The sequence below is a fragment of the Eschrichtius robustus genome, chromosome 2 (assembly GCF_028021215.1).
Source record: "Eschrichtius robustus isolate mEscRob2 chromosome 2, mEscRob2.pri, whole genome shotgun sequence".
Classification (NCBI taxonomy): domain Eukaryota; kingdom Metazoa; phylum Chordata; class Mammalia; order Artiodactyla; family Eschrichtiidae; genus Eschrichtius; species Eschrichtius robustus.
In genome coordinates, this window is record NC_090825.1 from 130,303,065 (window position 1) to 130,320,103 (window position 17,039).

At 42.6% G+C, this 17,039-nt stretch overlaps 1 protein-coding gene across 2 annotated transcripts in view; it reads left to right on the forward strand.

Moving 5' to 3' along the window:
• Positions 1 to 313: 313 nt before the first annotated feature.
• GALNT10 (polypeptide N-acetylgalactosaminyltransferase 10) overlaps positions 314 to 17,039 on the forward strand; it is a 335,391-nt gene continuing 318,665 nt past the window's right edge. The window contains exon 1 of one of the 2 annotated variants that reach the window (XM_068536263.1): positions 314 to 358. The gene's annotated coding sequence lies outside the window, so the exon portion shown is untranslated. Of the gene's footprint in view, positions 359 to 1,120; positions 1,191 to 17,039 lie in introns of those variants that run through there. The other variant, XM_068536262.1, reaches the window with a different exon arrangement.

A 17,039-nucleotide genomic window follows, 5' to 3' on the forward strand; every position in this document is an offset into this window, starting at 1 on the left:
ATGTCCATTAAACATTACTCCGCCCCTGACTCCTCATTCAAGATGAAAAAGCAAAGCACTGAGAAGCTAAATGTCTTAGCTGACATTTTCCAGTGTGTTTTCCCAGACTTTGTGGTCAGTCCCTGGGCCATCTCCAGATAAGGTTTTCTCTTTGCTGCAGTTGGTAGTCAAGGATCTTGACTTTTCTCAGTTCCCTCTTAGCCAAGGTGGGACCCTGGCAGATAGGGCCCATCAGAAGCCTTTGCCCAGCCACCCTTCCCTCTTGCTGTCTCTTCTTTTCTGCCCTCTCCCCATAGGTTGAAAAGAAGAATAGGACAAGGAGAAGTTAAAAGCTCCCTTGGTCATCGAGAGAATTAAGGTGAGGAGAAGGGATAACGTGGAGGGGAGAGATTCGTGGTTTGGGTCATGCCTGCACTCCAGTCAAGAGCCTCTTAGCTCTAAGCCACCCACTTAGGCACAGCAAGATCCACTTAGCCACGCCATCTAGAATCGCATTTAGTATTAAAGCTGAAAGACCTCAGAGATTATTTCATTTTCAGCCAAGCTTCGTGCTTGGTAGATGAGGCATCACAGGGTGACTACCTTGCCTGGCGTCTCACATTAGCAGTCTCCCCAGCCACCCAGGGTCCTAGTTTCCTGGCCTCTTTGCCTTTTACCACTTTGACTCCCATGACCTCGCCATCCTCTGTGGGTTCATTGCCCTGGAGCTTTGCGTGGTCAAGGCTGCAGTGATAGACTTCACCCACCTAGTGCCATCTTCTCCCCCAACACTCTTGCTCTGCTGAGCACCACTTAGTCAAAACCTTTTTTGCTGCCTCCTGGCTACCCAGGACTCCACACTAAGGTAAACTCCTTTGGCAAAATCCCATGTCCTGAAGCTTCCCCTATGCCCATTTCTCTGTCGCAACTTAGCTTTCTTACATCCCAGCCAACAGTCAAATTCAAAAGGAAATCTGATATGTAATAAGTTCCACCATGTTCACGACTGATAATGAACTCAAATGGTTCTCAGGTTGTTTATTTTTAAAACTGGGCTCCTAGAGGAATGAAATGTTTACCCAAAGAGGTAAGGCCCTTAGGGTAGAATTTCGGGAATTCTGATGCAGAAAATTCTCCCCAGCATGCCTCCAGGTGTCCAGTGGAGACAGCTACAAGCACTGACCCCATGTGATACTAGCCTTGAGTTAGAGGTATGTGTGGTTTCAAGCATTAGCCTGATAATGGTCTGGTCTCTTTTCTGAATCTAAGAAATTCCTTGGTCTTCTTATCATAGCAAATCTAAAGTCATTTATCATCTCCATTTCCTTGGAACATTCTTTTAATCTATCTCTCTTTTTCACCCAGTGCCTGCCGTCAGAGAGTGAAGGGAAACGGGGGTCTGTCAGAGGAGGGTGCCAGCTGGTCTTTGACTACTTCTTGTAGCAGCTCTAGAGGCACCCCTTCCAAAAATCTCAAGCACCAAACCCCAAATGCCTTATTTCCACAGGACTTGACCTCTTTCCCAAAATGCTTCCTAAGATCAATATAAGTGTTAATTGTAACGGTTAAAATGGTGGTGCTGCCAGCTGTAGTAGATTTCCTCTCCATGTCATCATGATTCGTGGTGGTCCTGAGGGATGCGGAGAACCCAGTGGCCAGGAGCTGGGATGACCACACATCCCTGTTTCTGCCTGCTATCCTGGCGTAATTATTAATAGCGCCTTTCCCTCTCAAAAGTGTCCTGGGTTGAACGATAAACTCTATTAAGATCATGGGCTTGGGAGTGAGTTTGACCTGAATTCAAAGCCTACCCTTGCCTCTTGGTAGATGAGTGACCTTGGACAAGTTTCATAAAGTCTATGAACCTCAGTTTCCAAATCTGCAGAAAGAGGATGTTATTAGCCACCCCCCGCCCCCCACCCCACCCCCTGTTCGTAAGGTCGTTTGGCAGGACTGGCTTTGCACAGTGCCGAGCACATGCTAAGAGTGCAACCTGAGTTAGCTCTGATTCGAGAATTGTAGAGCATCCATGTACATCCTCCTCATTTGCGGACTCACCGCAGAGAGGATGTAGACTCCACTGAGGAATATTTTGCACTGGAAAAACTTGCAACCAGACAGACTAGCATTCAAATCCCAGCTGCACTATTTCTAGTTCTGTGACCCTGGGCAATTGAAACAAACTTTTTGAGCCTCACCTTACTCATCTGTGCATTGGGGATAAAAATCTCAGGGTTGTTGAAAGGAGAAAATGAGATAAAGGTATTGGAAAGCACTGTGCCCTGCGTACGAATAAATGCTGCTGCTTATTATTACATTTGGGGGAAGTGAGGCACAGAGAGGTAGGAAGAACTGCCCACGTACACAACTAGGGTTCCCCAGTGAGAGAGGGAGCATGTCTGGCCCTGTGCACTTTCCACTCTATCTTATGGTCTCTGAGGACTATATTCTCCCTCCTCCCAAGGTTACAATCATGCCCTAAGCCATCAGCATCATTTCCAAAGCTGTATCAATCCTTCACACGCTCTCCCCTCCCTTATCATGGAGATTCGAAACAGGAAAAGGAAGCCTCATGATGACATGCAGCTGGCCCTGGGATTTCTGAATTAGAACCAAATTTCATGTTTGTGGAATAGATGTCAGTCTGCTGGCTGTGTGACATTGGGCAAATAACTCCACCACGCTGAGCTACAATTTCCTCCTGTGTAAAAAAAAATGACACCCCTTGCAGGGTGAGCAACAAACTAAAGTCATTCTGACTCCCGAACCTCTGCTTTTAACTTTGATCCTAGCTCAAGTTCAGTGGCTGTCCAGTCCCCTGGCCGTTTGGGGGACAGTTAAGATGATGGCAGGTAGTAAGAAAAAACCTACATTTCAGGTGTGTAAGGATGACTTCAAAAATTGGGATTTGGGCTATGGTATGAGATAGAATGCTACCTTGTGTGGGTAGGTATTTTATTCAAAATAGTCCAAAAACAGTTGATTAAACTGTCCGTCCCATGATAAAGTTATTTTTATTTATTTGTTTTTTTTTAAACTTTCGGTTTATTTATTTATTTATTTATTTATTTATGGCTGTGTTGGGTCTTCGTTTCTGTGCAAGGCTTTCTCTAGTTGCGGCAAGCGGGGGCCACTCTTCATCACGGTGTGCGGGCCTCTCATTATCACGGCCTCTCTTGTTGTGGAGCACAGGCTCCAGACGCGCAGGCTCAGTAATTGTGGCTCATGGACCTAGTTGCTCCGCGGCATGTGGGATCTTCCCAGACCAGGGCTCGAACCCGTGTTCCCTGCATTGGCAGGCAGATTCTCAACCACTGCGCCACCAGGGAAACCCCTTTTTTTTTTTTTTAAACATCTTTATTGGAGTATAATTGCTTTACGATGGTGTGTTAGTTTCTGCTTTATAACAAAGTGAATCAGCTATACATATACATATATCCCCATATGTCCTCCCTCTTGCATCTCCCTCCCACCCTCCTTACCCCAGCCCTCTAGGTGGTTACAAACCACCGAGCTGATCTCCCTGTGCTATACGGCTGCTTCCCACTAGCTATCTCTTTTACATTTAGTAGTGTATATGTGTCCTTGCCACTCTCTCACTTCGTCCCAGCTTACCCTTCTCCCTCCCTGTGTCCTCAAGTCCATTCTCTACGTCTGCATCTTTATTCCTGTCCTGCCCCTAGGTTCTTCAGAACCATTTTTTTTTTTTAGATTCCATATATATGTGTTAGCATACGGTATTTGTTTTTCTCTTTCTGACTTACTTCACTCTGTATGACAGACTCTAGGTCCATCCACCTCACTACAAATAACTCAATTTTGTTTCTTTTTACGGCTGAGTAATATTCCATTGTATATATGTGCCACATCTTCTTTATCCATTCATCTGTCAATGGATACTTAGGTTGCTTCCATTGTCCTGGCTATTGTAAATAGAGCTGCAGTGAACATTGTGGTACATGACTCTTTTTGAATTATGGTTTTCTCAGGGTATATGCCCAGTAGTGGGATTGCTGAGTCATATGGTAGTTCTGTTTTTAGTTTTTTAAGGAACCTCCATACTGTTCTCCATAGTGGCTGTACCAATGTACATTCCCACCAACAGTGCAAGAGGGTTCCCTTTTCTCCACACCCTCTCCAGCATTTTTTGTTTGTAGATTTTTTGATGATAGCCATTCTGAATGGTGTGAGGTGATACCTCATTATAGTTTTGATTTGCATTTCTCTAATGATTACTGATGTTGAGCATCCTTTCATGTTTGTTGGCAATCTGTATATCTTCTTTAGAGAAATGTCTATTTAGGTCTTCTGCCCATTTTTGGAATGGGTTGTTTGTTTTTTTAATATTGAGCTGCATGAGCTGCTTGTAAATCTTGGAGATTAATCCTTTGTCAGTTGCTTCGTTTGCAAATATTTTCTCCCATTCTGAGGGTTGTCTTTTGGTCTTGTTTATGGTTTCCTTTGCTGTGCAAAAGCTTTTAAGTTTCATTAGGTCCCATTTGTTTATTTTTGTTTTTATTTCCACTTCTCTAGGAGGTGGGTCAAAAAGAATCTTGCTGTGATTTATGTCATAGAGCATTCTGCCTATGTTTTCCTCTAAGAGTATTATAGTGTCTGGCCTTACATTTAGGTCCTTAATCCATTTTGAGTTTATTTTTGTGTATGGTGTTAGGGAGTATTCTAATTTCATTCTTTTACATGTAGCTGTCCAGTTTTCCCAGCACCACTTATTGAAGAGGCTGTCTTTTCTCTATTGTATATTCTTGCCTCCTTTATCAAAAATAAGGTGACCATATGTGTGTGGGTTGATCTCTGGGCTTTCTATCCTGTTCCATTGATCTATAGTTCTGTTTTTGTGCCAGTACCATACTGTCTTGATTACTGTAGCTTTGTAGTATAGTCTGAAGTCAGGGAGCCTGATTCCTCCAGCTCCGTTTTTCTTTCTCAAGACTGCTTTGGCTATTCGGGGTCTTTTGTGTTTCCATACAAATTGTGAAATTTTTTGGTCTAGTTCTGTGAAAAATGCCATTGGTAGTTTGATAGGGATTGCATTGCATCTGTAGATTGCTTTGGGTAGTATAGTCATCTTCACAGTGTTGATTCTTCCAGTCCAAGAACATGGTATATCTCTCCATCCGTTTGTATCATCTTTATTTTCTTTCATCATTGTCTTATAGTTTTCTGCATACAGGTCTTTTTGCCTCCTTAGGTAGGTTTATTCCTAGGTATTTTATTCTTTTTGTTGCAATGGTAAATAGTAGTGTTTCTCTTTCAGATTTTTCATCTTTAGTGTATAGGAATGCAAGAGATTTCTGTGCATTAATTTTGTATCCTGCTACTTTACCAAATTCATTGATTAGCTCTAGTAGTTTTCTGGTAGCATCTTTAGGATTCTCTATGTATAGTATCATGTCATCTGCAAACAGTGACAGCATTACTTCTTCTTTTCTGGAGGGTTTTTTAATCATAAATGGGTGTTGAATTTTGTTGAAAGTTATTCTGCATCTATTGAGATGATCATATGGTTTTTATCCTTCAATTTGTTAATATGGTGTATCACATTGATTGATTTGCGTATATTGAAGAATCCTTGCATTCCTGGGATAAACCCCACTTGATCATGGTGTATGATCCTTTTAATGTGCTGTTGGATTCTGTTTGCTAGTATTTTGTTGAGAATTTTTGCATCTATGTTCATCAGTGATATTGGCCTGTGGTTTTCTTTCTTTGTGACATCTTTGTCTGGTTTTGGTATCAGGGTGATGGTGGCCTCGTAGAATGAGTTTGGGAGTGATCCTCCCTCTGCTATATTTTGGGAGAGTTTGAGAAAGATAGGTGTTAGCTCTTCTCTAAATGTTTGATAGACTTCACCTGTGAAGCCATCTGGTGCTGGGCTTTTGTTTGTTGGAAGATTTTAAATCACAGTCTCAATTTCAGTGCTTGTGATTCGTCTGTTTATATTTTCTATTTCTCCTTGGTTCAGTCTTGGAAGGTTGTGCTTTTCTAAGAATTTGTCCATTTCTTCCAGGTTGTCCATTTTATTGGCATATAGTTGCTTGTAGTAATCTCTCATGATCCTTTGTATCTCTACAGTGGTAGTTGTTCCTTCTCCTTTTTCATTTCTAATTTTATTGATTTGAGTCTTCTCCCTTTTTTTCTTGATGAGTCTGGCTAATGGTTTATCAATTTTGTTTATCTTCTCAAAGAACCAGCTTTTACTTGTATTGATCTTTGCTATCATTTCTTCTTTTTCATCTATTTCTGATGATCTTTATGATTTCTTTCCTTCTGCTAACTTTGGGGGTTTTTTGTTCTTCTTTCTCTAATTGCTTTAGCTATAAGGTTAGGTTGTTTATTTAAAATGTTTCTTGTTTCTTGAGGTAGGATTGTATTGCTATAAACTTCCCTCTTAGAACTGCTTTGGCTGCATCCCATAGGTTTTGGGTTGTCGTATTTTCATTGTCATTTGCTTCTAGGTATTTTTTGATTTCCTCTTTGATTTCTTAAGTGATCTCTTAGTTATTTAGTAGTGTATTGTTTAGCCTCCATGTATTTGTATGTTCTACAGATGTTTTCCTGTAATTGATATCTAGTCTTATAGCATTGTGGTTGGAAAAGATACTTGATATGATTTCAATTTTCTTAAATTTACTGAGGCTTGATTTGTGACCCAAGATATGATCTATCCTGGAGAATGTTCCATAAGCACTTGAGAAGAAAGTGTATTCTGTTGTTTTTGGATGGAATGTCCTATAAATATCAATTAAGTCCATCTTGTTTAGTGTATCATTTAAAGCTTGTGTTTCCTTATTTATTTTCATTTTGGATGATCTGTCCATTGGTGAAAGTGGGGTGTTAAAGTCGCCTACTATGATTGTGTTACTGTCAATTTCCCCTTTTATGGCTGTTAGCATTTGCCTTATGTATTGAGGTGCTCCTATGTTGGATGCATAAATATTTACAATTGTTATATCTTCTTCTTGGATTGATCCCTTGATCATTATGTAGTGTCCTTCTTTGTCTCTTGTAATAGTCTTTATTTTAAAGTCTGTTTTGTCTGATATGAGAATTGCTACTCCAGCTTTATTTTGATTTCCATTTGCATGGAATAAGTTGACCTGTTTTTGTTTTCCATACCTATGAGCTTCTAGCAGAACCTGTATAGCCTGCTGACTACTTTTGCAAATAGAGTTCTATTGGAGCACAGCAATGCCCATTTGTTTATGTACTACCTATGGCTGCTTTTTCTCTGCTGTGCCAGAGATGAGTGGTTGCAACAGAGACCACACAGACTGTAGAGGCAAAGTATTTACTATGTAAACCTTTACAAATAAAGTTTGTAATCCTGCTAGACAGTAAATACCACTTAAGTTTTAATAATGATAATTACAGTAATACCTGCTGCTATCATGTGCTTGCTCTGTGCCAAGTACTGTTCTAAGGCTTTATATGTACTGTCTAATTTAATACTTGCAACAATCCCATGGCACACACATACTTTTATTCCCGTTTTATGAGTGAGGAAACTGAGGCAGAAAGAGGTTAAGTAACTTGTTCAAGGTAAATGACAATTGGAATTCTAACCTGGGTAAAGTATTAGACCTCCTTAGAAACTTTCACACCCATTTTCTTTCCTGATAAACTTAGTCACTCATCATATGAGAGAGAATTTTAAGTGGTCCACAGCACATTAAAAAATATCCTTGCCTGGGAATTCCCTGGCGGTCCAGTGGTTAGGACCCTGCGCTTTCACTGCCAAGGCCCCGGGTTTAATCCCTGGTCGGGGAACTAAGATCCTGCAAGCCACGGTGTGGTGCAACCAAAAAAAAAAAGAGTCCTCTCCTATTTAAAAGGTATTCCCTTGTAAATTTTCTTTAACATTATGACTCTCCCTTTTAAAAGAATGAGTGGTCTCTTCACATATAGCGGTAACTTGCTAAAATTTGTATTGCTTTGTTTCATAGCATTTATTTTTATGGTTGCCTTTTATTTGTGGCAAACGATCCTTGCTTTCCCTTTGCAGCAGTTTCCTTTCAAAATTAATTTATTTAGGAATAAAAAATAGAGTCAATTCAATTATTAAAAAACCATGTTAATAAATGTACAGATGGTGTGTAGATATGAAAAAAATCATGACTACGGCACAGAAATGAATGACAGTGCCCAGAGCGCTGGCCCCTGTCCCAGCCAGCAGTAATTTGGTTTGTGGCCGTGGACACACCAGCGCCCCCTCTCCACCCCCTGAGCCTCGGGTTCCTTATCTATTGAGAGAAGGAGTTGAATTAAATTATCTCTAATGTTCTACGGCATGCCAGTTTATTCTTCCTGGCCTGGAATTCACCATACCTTCACTTGAGCCAAGATTAAATTAGACTTGTTAGAGCTCCATCCTTTCAAGTGCTGTAAACACAGAGGACTCGATGGCACTCCTTACGTCTCTCCCTCTTAGAGTGAGCCCATTAATCCCCATCTAGATTCTTGCAGAAAAGGGAGAGACAACAAATGCATATGGTACAGGATTCAATTTGTGCTTCTGGCCTAGAAATTGAACTGGTCCAGGTTCGTCCAGGGCATTTACCAGGAGAAAGAGAAAGCCCTCGACATTACCTCGTTCATAGTTATTCCACCTGGGCCCAGCAGGCCTGGCCTGATGGGCTTGCTCACCCTCTGGAGGGCTCTGTGTCTCCTTACCCAGAGACAACCATGGTCACAAGCTCACAATGGCTGGAAGGAAAAGAGTAGGATTTCTGTTAGGAAATACAAGATGCAGCACTTCAAATGGGCTCCAAGTCTATATGAAAAATATCCTGATCAGTAGTGGCAAGAGTGGAAAGACCCATTCTTCTTCCCTTTCAGGAGACTTAGGGGTGGAGGGGCACCCGGGATGGGCCAGGGACAATAACCTATTTACAGCGCACTGCTATACTTAGTACTTTAGCATGCCCCTCCTCCCTCCCGCAACATCGGTTCTGAGAGGTAAGAGTGATCACCATTGTCGTCATCATCATCATCGTTTATCATTCATTTTATTCCATTATATTGTATAGATGAAGAAATTAAGACTCAGGAAGGTTGCAGTCCCCCCTAACTTCAGTATAGTCCTAATAGGTATAGGTGTTATTACTCCCTATTTTATATTTAAGGAACTTGAGATTCAGGGTAAGTGACAGAGTCAGGTTTTGAACCCGGGTCGACTCTCTTCAAGTCTTTTCCCTGTGCTTACTCTCATGCAGGCCTCGGGAAACTTTGAATTATGGCCTTCTAGCCCTTAGCAGGAGAGAGGGAGGGAGAGGGAGAAGCACGCAGGCTGGATTCCAGTGGAGATGACAGTAAGAGAGGGCAAGGGGGTTTCCCCCTCCGGTCACGTCTTCATAAGGGCACCGACCCCACCCAACAACACTTTCATTTTTCATTCCTCATGTATGTCAAAAATTCCTACATGGTCAGTACAATGCACACTTCCCCCTAGCCACTCATGCAGATTTGAAACCATCTGTCAGTCCTTCCCAATGATAGCTGACGGAGGTATCTGTGGCCAAAAGCCAGAACTGTCCTTCCCACAACTGCCAGCAAGGAGCAGGATAAGAGCCATGTTGTCTGTCTTGACTAAAGTTCTTTCCCACGGGCTATTACTTAAGCCCCATACACAGTCTGTGAAGCCCAAGTTATCTGAAGTGCCAGGACCTCTGTCTGCAGGGAGTCTCCGTCCGTAGTGGGCACTGTCAGTGTTCCACCCAGAGTCCTCAGATCCCCTTCACCATTTCTATGATCCCTCGGCCAGCTTCTGTGTGCTCTGCTTCTGATGAATGACACCTGCTACTTTCTGCAGAGGCCTGCCTCAGGCTGTCGGATTTGCTCTGCCCTCACTTTCAGAGAGCCAGAAGTGCCTGAGAGCCAATGACCAACTAGGGCAGGAGTCTAAAAACCCAGCTCTCTTGCCGCAAGTCAGGGCCAACTCTAAGGTGTCAATTACGTTCCAGAGATCCCCCTGGGATCAGGCTCGGATTGAGCCTGAAATCACACCTTTGCCTGGCCTCTTCCTCATCATGTTTTACTGCCCACACTCCCTCACCAGTTTCTCCTTGGAGCACTCCCTTAATAAATCACATGCAAGTACACTGTCATCTCAGGGTCTCCTTCTAAGAAACCTGCCCTAAGACACCATCTCTCATCCCTCATCTACCTTCTTTTCCTCCAGGCCCACAGACTATATTCCCTTGAATAAATATTCCCTCCCCATGATCATCGGCATCAGTCTCCCTTATGGAAATTTGTCTCATGAATATAAACATGGTAAATGGGAATGTCACTGTTCAAAATTATCTACTCTATCAGCAGATTTCTAGGCAACAATAAACTCAACTTGGTGGTGTTCATGTCCATCTTATATATAAAGCCTTTTCAATAAGGAAATTTCACTACATATAATGGTGACCTAATCCCATTCCTTTTATAGAAAAAAAAAAAGTGAGACATTTACTTTCTTTTTTTTTAAAGTTGAATATTCTATTTTTTAAAAATTTTATTGGCGTATAGTTGATTTACAATGTTGTGTTAGTTTCAGGTGTAAAAGTGAGAAATTTAGAGTTGGGTTTTTTTTTTGATTCATCCACTTATTAACTTGTCCATTCATTTATTAACCATTGGTAAGTGGTATGACCTTTATTTTATTTTAAAAAGTAAAAGGTTTTTTCTCCTGATTATTAGGGTAATATGCATATATCCTTTATGAAAAAAATTTTAAAATTTAGAAAAGTATTATAATTCAAACATGCTAACATCAATCAGTGCTTTTTGGTAAATTTCTACCCAATTGTTTTTTCTATGCAGGTATTCTTAAATAATTGTGATAGACATTACTCACGCCCATCACCTGGTTCTCTTCTCCTTCTAAATACATGGGACAATTATACTTCCTTTCCCCCTTGATATTAGGCATGGTCATATGACTTGGTTTGGTCCATGAAATGTGAGCAGTGTATTTAAGAGCTTGTGTGCCGTTCTCCATGCCCTCTTCCGTCACTAAGGTGAACCCTGAAGCTTCAAGTTGAGAGGGTGGCTCCTCCAACATTCTGGGTACCTGCAAGATTACAGGCTCTCTGATAGCAGAGCCCCCTGCCAACCCAAAATGGGCATGTAGCATATGCAAGAAATAAACTGTTGTTTCAAGCCATTGGAACTCAGTGGATATATTAGTTTGCTAGTGCTGCTGTAACAAAGTACCACAAACTGGGTGGCTTAGCACCAGAATTTACTGTCTCATTGTTCTGGAGGATAGAGGTGCAAGTTCAAGTTGTTGACGTGGCCTGGTCCCTTATGAAGGCTGTGAAGGAGAATCTGTTTCATGCCTCTCTGCTAGATTCTGGTGGTTTATTACTGATCTTGGGCATTCCTTGGCTTATAGAAGCATCACCCTGATTACTGCCTTCATCTTCACCTGGCATCCTGCAAGTGTACATATCTGTGTCCAAATTTCTTCCTTTTAATAAGGACACCAGTCATATTTGATTAGGACCCACCATAATGACCTCATCTTAACTAATTATATATGTAATGACCCTACTTTGTAATAAGGTTACATTCTGAGTACTAGGGGGTAGGACTTTAACATATGATTTTAAGGGAGACACAATTCAACCCATAACAGTGGATGTTTGTTACAACAATGTATCTTAGCCTAAACTGACCAATATAGAGCTCATTCTTCTCATGCTCCTTTTTTTTTTTTTTTTTTTTTTGGCTGCATTGGGTCTTCGTTGCGGTGCGCAGGCTTCTTATTGCGGTGGCTTCTCTTGTTGCAGAGCACAGGCTCTAGGCACATGGGCTTCAGTAGTTATGGTGCACGGGCTTAGTTGCTCTGTGGAATGTGGGATCTTCCCGGACCAGGGATCGAACCAGTGTCCCCTGCATTGGCAGGTGGATTCTTAACCTCTGTGCCACCAGGGAAGTCCCTCATGCTGCTTTTTAACTTCCTATTTTCAATTTATGAGATTAAATAATTTTCCCAAGGTCACAAAACCAATAAGAGGGAAAACTAGAATTCTAATACAGGTTTTTCTGATTCAATAGAGTGTACTTTCAACTAGTCTCCAGAGGTTGATCCCTGAGAGTCCAAGTGCTTTGCAGCTCAACACAGTACCTGTTATACCCCAGACATTGAGGGCCAGTACTGTTTGTCTTTGGGCTTGGCCTGTTGAGTTTCCTACATGAATCAATTTATTTGTTTATGTTACCTGTTTTCTCCCTGTGGGCATTGCTTTTGCAACCTTGCACTATGCTATAGTTCCTCTAAAATAAAGATTAAAAGTGTAACACATGACCTTCCAGGTCACCAAAAACCCTAGGGTCATTAAGACAATCTGAACCACTCTCACCCTAAGCTCCCCTTGTCCCTGACTCTCTCCTCCCATGAGCACAGACCCATGGACTAGGTCCCCATTACCCTTCTTGTACCTGTTTTCTGCCAAGCAAATTTCCCCTCAAAGGAATGAGCCAGGAATAAAAATATTTGATCGATTAAAGCAAACAGGTGGTCAGGTTAATGGCAGCTCCTCTTGTGTACGTCCTTTATAAAAGAATCACCCCATTACAAGGGACTCAATCAAATGGCAACTTTTTCTCATTCCTGATGTTCGCATCTCCCAGTGAAGAGAAAAGAAGAAACCCCACTTTGTGAAGCTTATACTCAGGCAGAGAATCACAGAAGCTCTTCAATCACTTATTGCTTTTTCCCTCTTGCCATTCCTATTGAGCATGATGTCTTTTTTATCCGACACTGAGAGGCTTTGTGTGTGTGCTACTCCTCATTAATTTGATCACAGAGGGCAGATCTAAGATGTGATTCAAGTAAATGAAAGGTTCTCCAGAAGCTATCCAGGTATAGGCATTCTTTTCTAAGCCCTTATCTGTGCCTTTGAATTCATTAGCTCGGAGAACACAGCACTTCCAAAGAGGCACGTAGACCACATATACACACCCCGGAGAGCCCAACTCTGCAGACTGGCGCCAAGTCACCTTCTCCTAGCCCGAGTCGACGAGACACACATCGTGTTTACTCCTATTTTCTCATTAATTTTGCTGGCTGCCTGACAGCCTCTGCCTCCCCGGATTAGATTTCTGGAATTAGGCTGATCTTCGTGCTGCGACAGGCCCAACCGCCTCCTTGCAGGCAAAAAATCCCCATCCCCATTTTGGCAACTGAAGCTCTGCCAGGAAAGACCTGTCTGAAGTGGTAAATGCCGGGGAGGCTTGCCTTCGTGTGCAGGTCAAGTGATTTGCCTAACCAGAAAGAAAACCTCACCAAAACATCTCTCAGATGCCTGCCACTATGCTGCAGTGTACAGCATTGGTCCAAGATTTAGATGAGGTGTTTTAAAATGCAGCACTTACCCGGAAGGATTGCTATAATAAGCCATTAATGCTTTAGTGCAGATGAGTTTGATCAAATTGACTTTAGCCACCTGGCAGGGTCAGGAGGGACACAGCGAGATAAATTCTAGTGACAGAAAAGGATTCAAAAAAGGCAGCAAAGGCAGGAGGAGTAATAAGGTGCCCAGGACCCCGGGAACATCAAATGGACATTGGGTCCATGAAATGTGAGCAGTGTATTTAAGAGCTTGTGTGCCGTTCTCCATGCCCTCTTCCGTCACTAAGGTGAACCCTGAAGCTTCAAGTTGAGAGGGTGGCTCCTCCATCATTCTGGGTACCTGCAAGATTACAGGCTCTCTGATAGCAGAGCCCCCTGCCAACCCAAAACGGGCATGTAGCATATGCAAGAAATAAACTGTTGTTGTTCCCCCACCAGGTGGGGGAATGAAATGGAGAGGCCAAGAGAACGTAGGGAGATGGCGCAGACAATCCTTAATCACCTAACGCTCTTGGTGGGGTGGAGGGGGGCGGGGCTTGAGATGATGTCAAACAAGCTGTGACCTTGAACGAGCCCCTTAAAAGTCTCTGACCCCACTGCAACTATCAGAAGCAGAAAATAGTGGTTTATCTACCCAAAGGCAGAGGGGCGAATGAAAAGATCCCTTTCTCCAGGAAGATTCTGTGAGTCAGAGTGAAGTCCAGTCAGTGAAGAAATCCTCTGGTTTCATCCTTCCAAGCCTTGGCATCATCGTTAGAGCCAGGTAGACTTGGTCTCAATTCTGAGCTCTGCCACTGCACAATTCACTGGGCAACCGTGGGTGAGTCTAAATCTCTGTGGGCTTCAAGTTTCTCATCTACAAATAAATCATAAAACCTACCTCACTGGGTTGTCAGGAGGTTTCAATAGGACAATGTATGTACAATCACTTAGTAACAATGATGGGCACAAAATAAACCCTCAGTAATAACAGCTTAGCTTCCATGTGTCATCACCATCATCACCACCACCACCACCATCATGCCACACCCACCAGTGATTGTGTGCCTCCTGGTGGGTGGAGTTCAGCAACATCATGGTGAAGGGAGTGGGTTCTGGAGTCAGACCATCCTCGTCTCAAATCTGGGCTCTAATGGGGACCAGATATCTGATCTTGGGCAAGTTATTTATTCTCAGCTTCAATTCCCTCATCTGTAAATGGGAATAATAAAATTCCCTACCCCAAAGGTGAGGATTAAGTGAGACGATACATGTAACTTGCTGAGGCTGGTGCCTGGCACACAGTCAGAGTTCAATAAATGGGAGATAGGGACCCCAAAACTCCCTTTCTCATCCTCTGCCTTTCTCTGCAGTTCTTTTTTTTTTTTTTTGGTGACAGATGTGGTTGGGTAGGGATTATGAAATCCAGTTCTATGGATGATCAGAGTAGATGCAAAAAACATTGCTTTCAACCAGAGAGACAAAGAAGACCCCCGTGAGCCAGCTCAAGGAGCCAGCTCAAATCTGGTTTCATCCAGCTCCCATAGTATTCTGGCTTCTAGGCTGCAGTACAGAAAATTAGTTCCCCTGAAGCTGTCCCCTTCAGAGTGGAACTGGGGAAGATAAAGAGTGGCGAAAGAGCTCTGAACAATGGCTAATCTTCTAATTAACACTTCAGAGAGAAGTGATAACAGGAATCCACTCTCAGCCATAAGCCACAGGGAACGGCAGGGTCTGATCAATGTTTTCCTGGAATCTGACTCAAGGCCACTGTGAGCTCCTGCCTTCTAAGTTTGTGTCTCCCTCCTGGAACCTTACCTTCTGTCCCTCTCTTTTATTATCCTCTCCTTTTTCTTTTTCCCGTTTTCTATCTTCCTGTTCCCTTCTAACTCTCAGACTAGGCAATCCCCTTCCATCTCTTTCTCTCATAACTACTGTAATATGGGGTGCATGTAATCAGGTGTTTGTTCCTTCATTCTTGAGACATTTACTGAATACTTACTAAGTGCTAGGGATATAGAAAAGAATAAGATGGTCTCTTTGTCCACAAGGAGATAGACTAACAAACAATGGACTGCGCTTCCAAACAACCTCAGTTGCTTCAGTAAGTGCTTTTTCAGAAGTATAAGTGGGGTTGGTGTATATACGAAGTGCCAAATTCTGGCTGAGTGGGGCACAGAAAACTATTCTAGAGGAGCAGGTCCTGAGCCTGAGACATGAAGACTAAGTCTAGGCTTTTTTTTTTTTTTTCAAGATTTTTTGATGTGGACCATTTTTAAGGTCTTTATTGAATTTGTTACAACATTGCATCTGTTTTATGTTTTGGTTTTTTGGCCCCGAGCCATGTGGAACCTTAACTCCCCAACCCGGGATCGAACCCACACCCCCGGCGAAGTCTTAAGCACTGGACCGCCAGGGAAGTCCCTAAGTCTAGGCTCTTAAACAGTATAATCATTCAATCAACTGCAGTTCTTGGTCTTCATTCAAACAGCTGTGACTTAGATGTGCCTTTGTCTGTCACACAGGAACCATATTCCTAAACTAACCAATTGAGTTGTTTCAGACACTTGTATAACCCTCAGTTTTTCCCTCTATATGGCAGTGACCCAGGAGGAAAAGGAACTTCCCCTCCTTCTGGGCTCCTTAATCCCAGTGAGCATAAAAGGTGAGGTGAGTGGGGAACTGACCAGGAAAGTCATTAATAAGGCTCCTCACTCATAATATCTGTAGAATGAGGGTCCTGTACTTTTAAATCTCTAAGGTTTATTCCTTGTGATTAAGGCAAGGTTTTCAAAATAACCCAATGCCTTCTCTCCCTCATCCCTCTCCAAGGCCAGAGATAGCAAGAAAGAGAAGCATGGACTTGAAAGGCAGACCTCTCCCTACCCAACCATTGATTCATCCTCACTCTCCCCAGATCAATGCTTGGAGCAATTTCTGAGTGACAGCTCACAGAGACAGCATGTTACATTTAAGCCATTTGGGTTTTGAAGCCATTTAAGTTTGTCAAAACAATGCCACCCCCTGCTGTGTCTCTGGCATAATAATAGGCCTGAGCAGGCCAAATCTTGACTCAGCTTCCCTGTGACCATTTGAACATATGGGGATAAAAGGAGAGAGAGAGGGAGAGAGGGGGAGGGAGTTCTTTTTTCTTTTCTTTCTTTCTTTTTTAAATTCTTAACAAATACAGGGAACTTTTTGGTCCAGTTTTCCCTCTGATTCAATGCCATGCACCAGTAAATCTGGATCTAAGAAGAGCCCAGTTTATCTTGGAGTATTAAGAATTTAGGGAAGCAAAGAAAATTCACTCCCAGGGTTTAGAGGAAGTTGAAGAATATCCATTTACCTCTATCAGGGTGGGGACCCTAAATGCCTTATTCACTGGTGTATTCCACGGATTTTCCCGGTGCCTGAGGTGTGGTAGATGCTCAAAAATTATTTGTTGACGGAATCAATGTTTTTACCAACACCAGCTCTACCACCCGCCCCCCCCCCCCCCCCCGCCAATGCCATACGGGCTTTCTCCCCATTAGTCCATTCCTGGTGGTGTTGTCATTCATGCCACTGCCTTGTGTTTCTAGGGAGCTGCTCTGAATGATCCATCTTCATCTCATATCTGAGTAGTTTTCTATCTTGCAGTTGAAATCATTTGTTTGTCAACCCTATATTTGTATGGAGGGATTATTTGGGTCAGGCTTCCAATTAGTGACAGGAA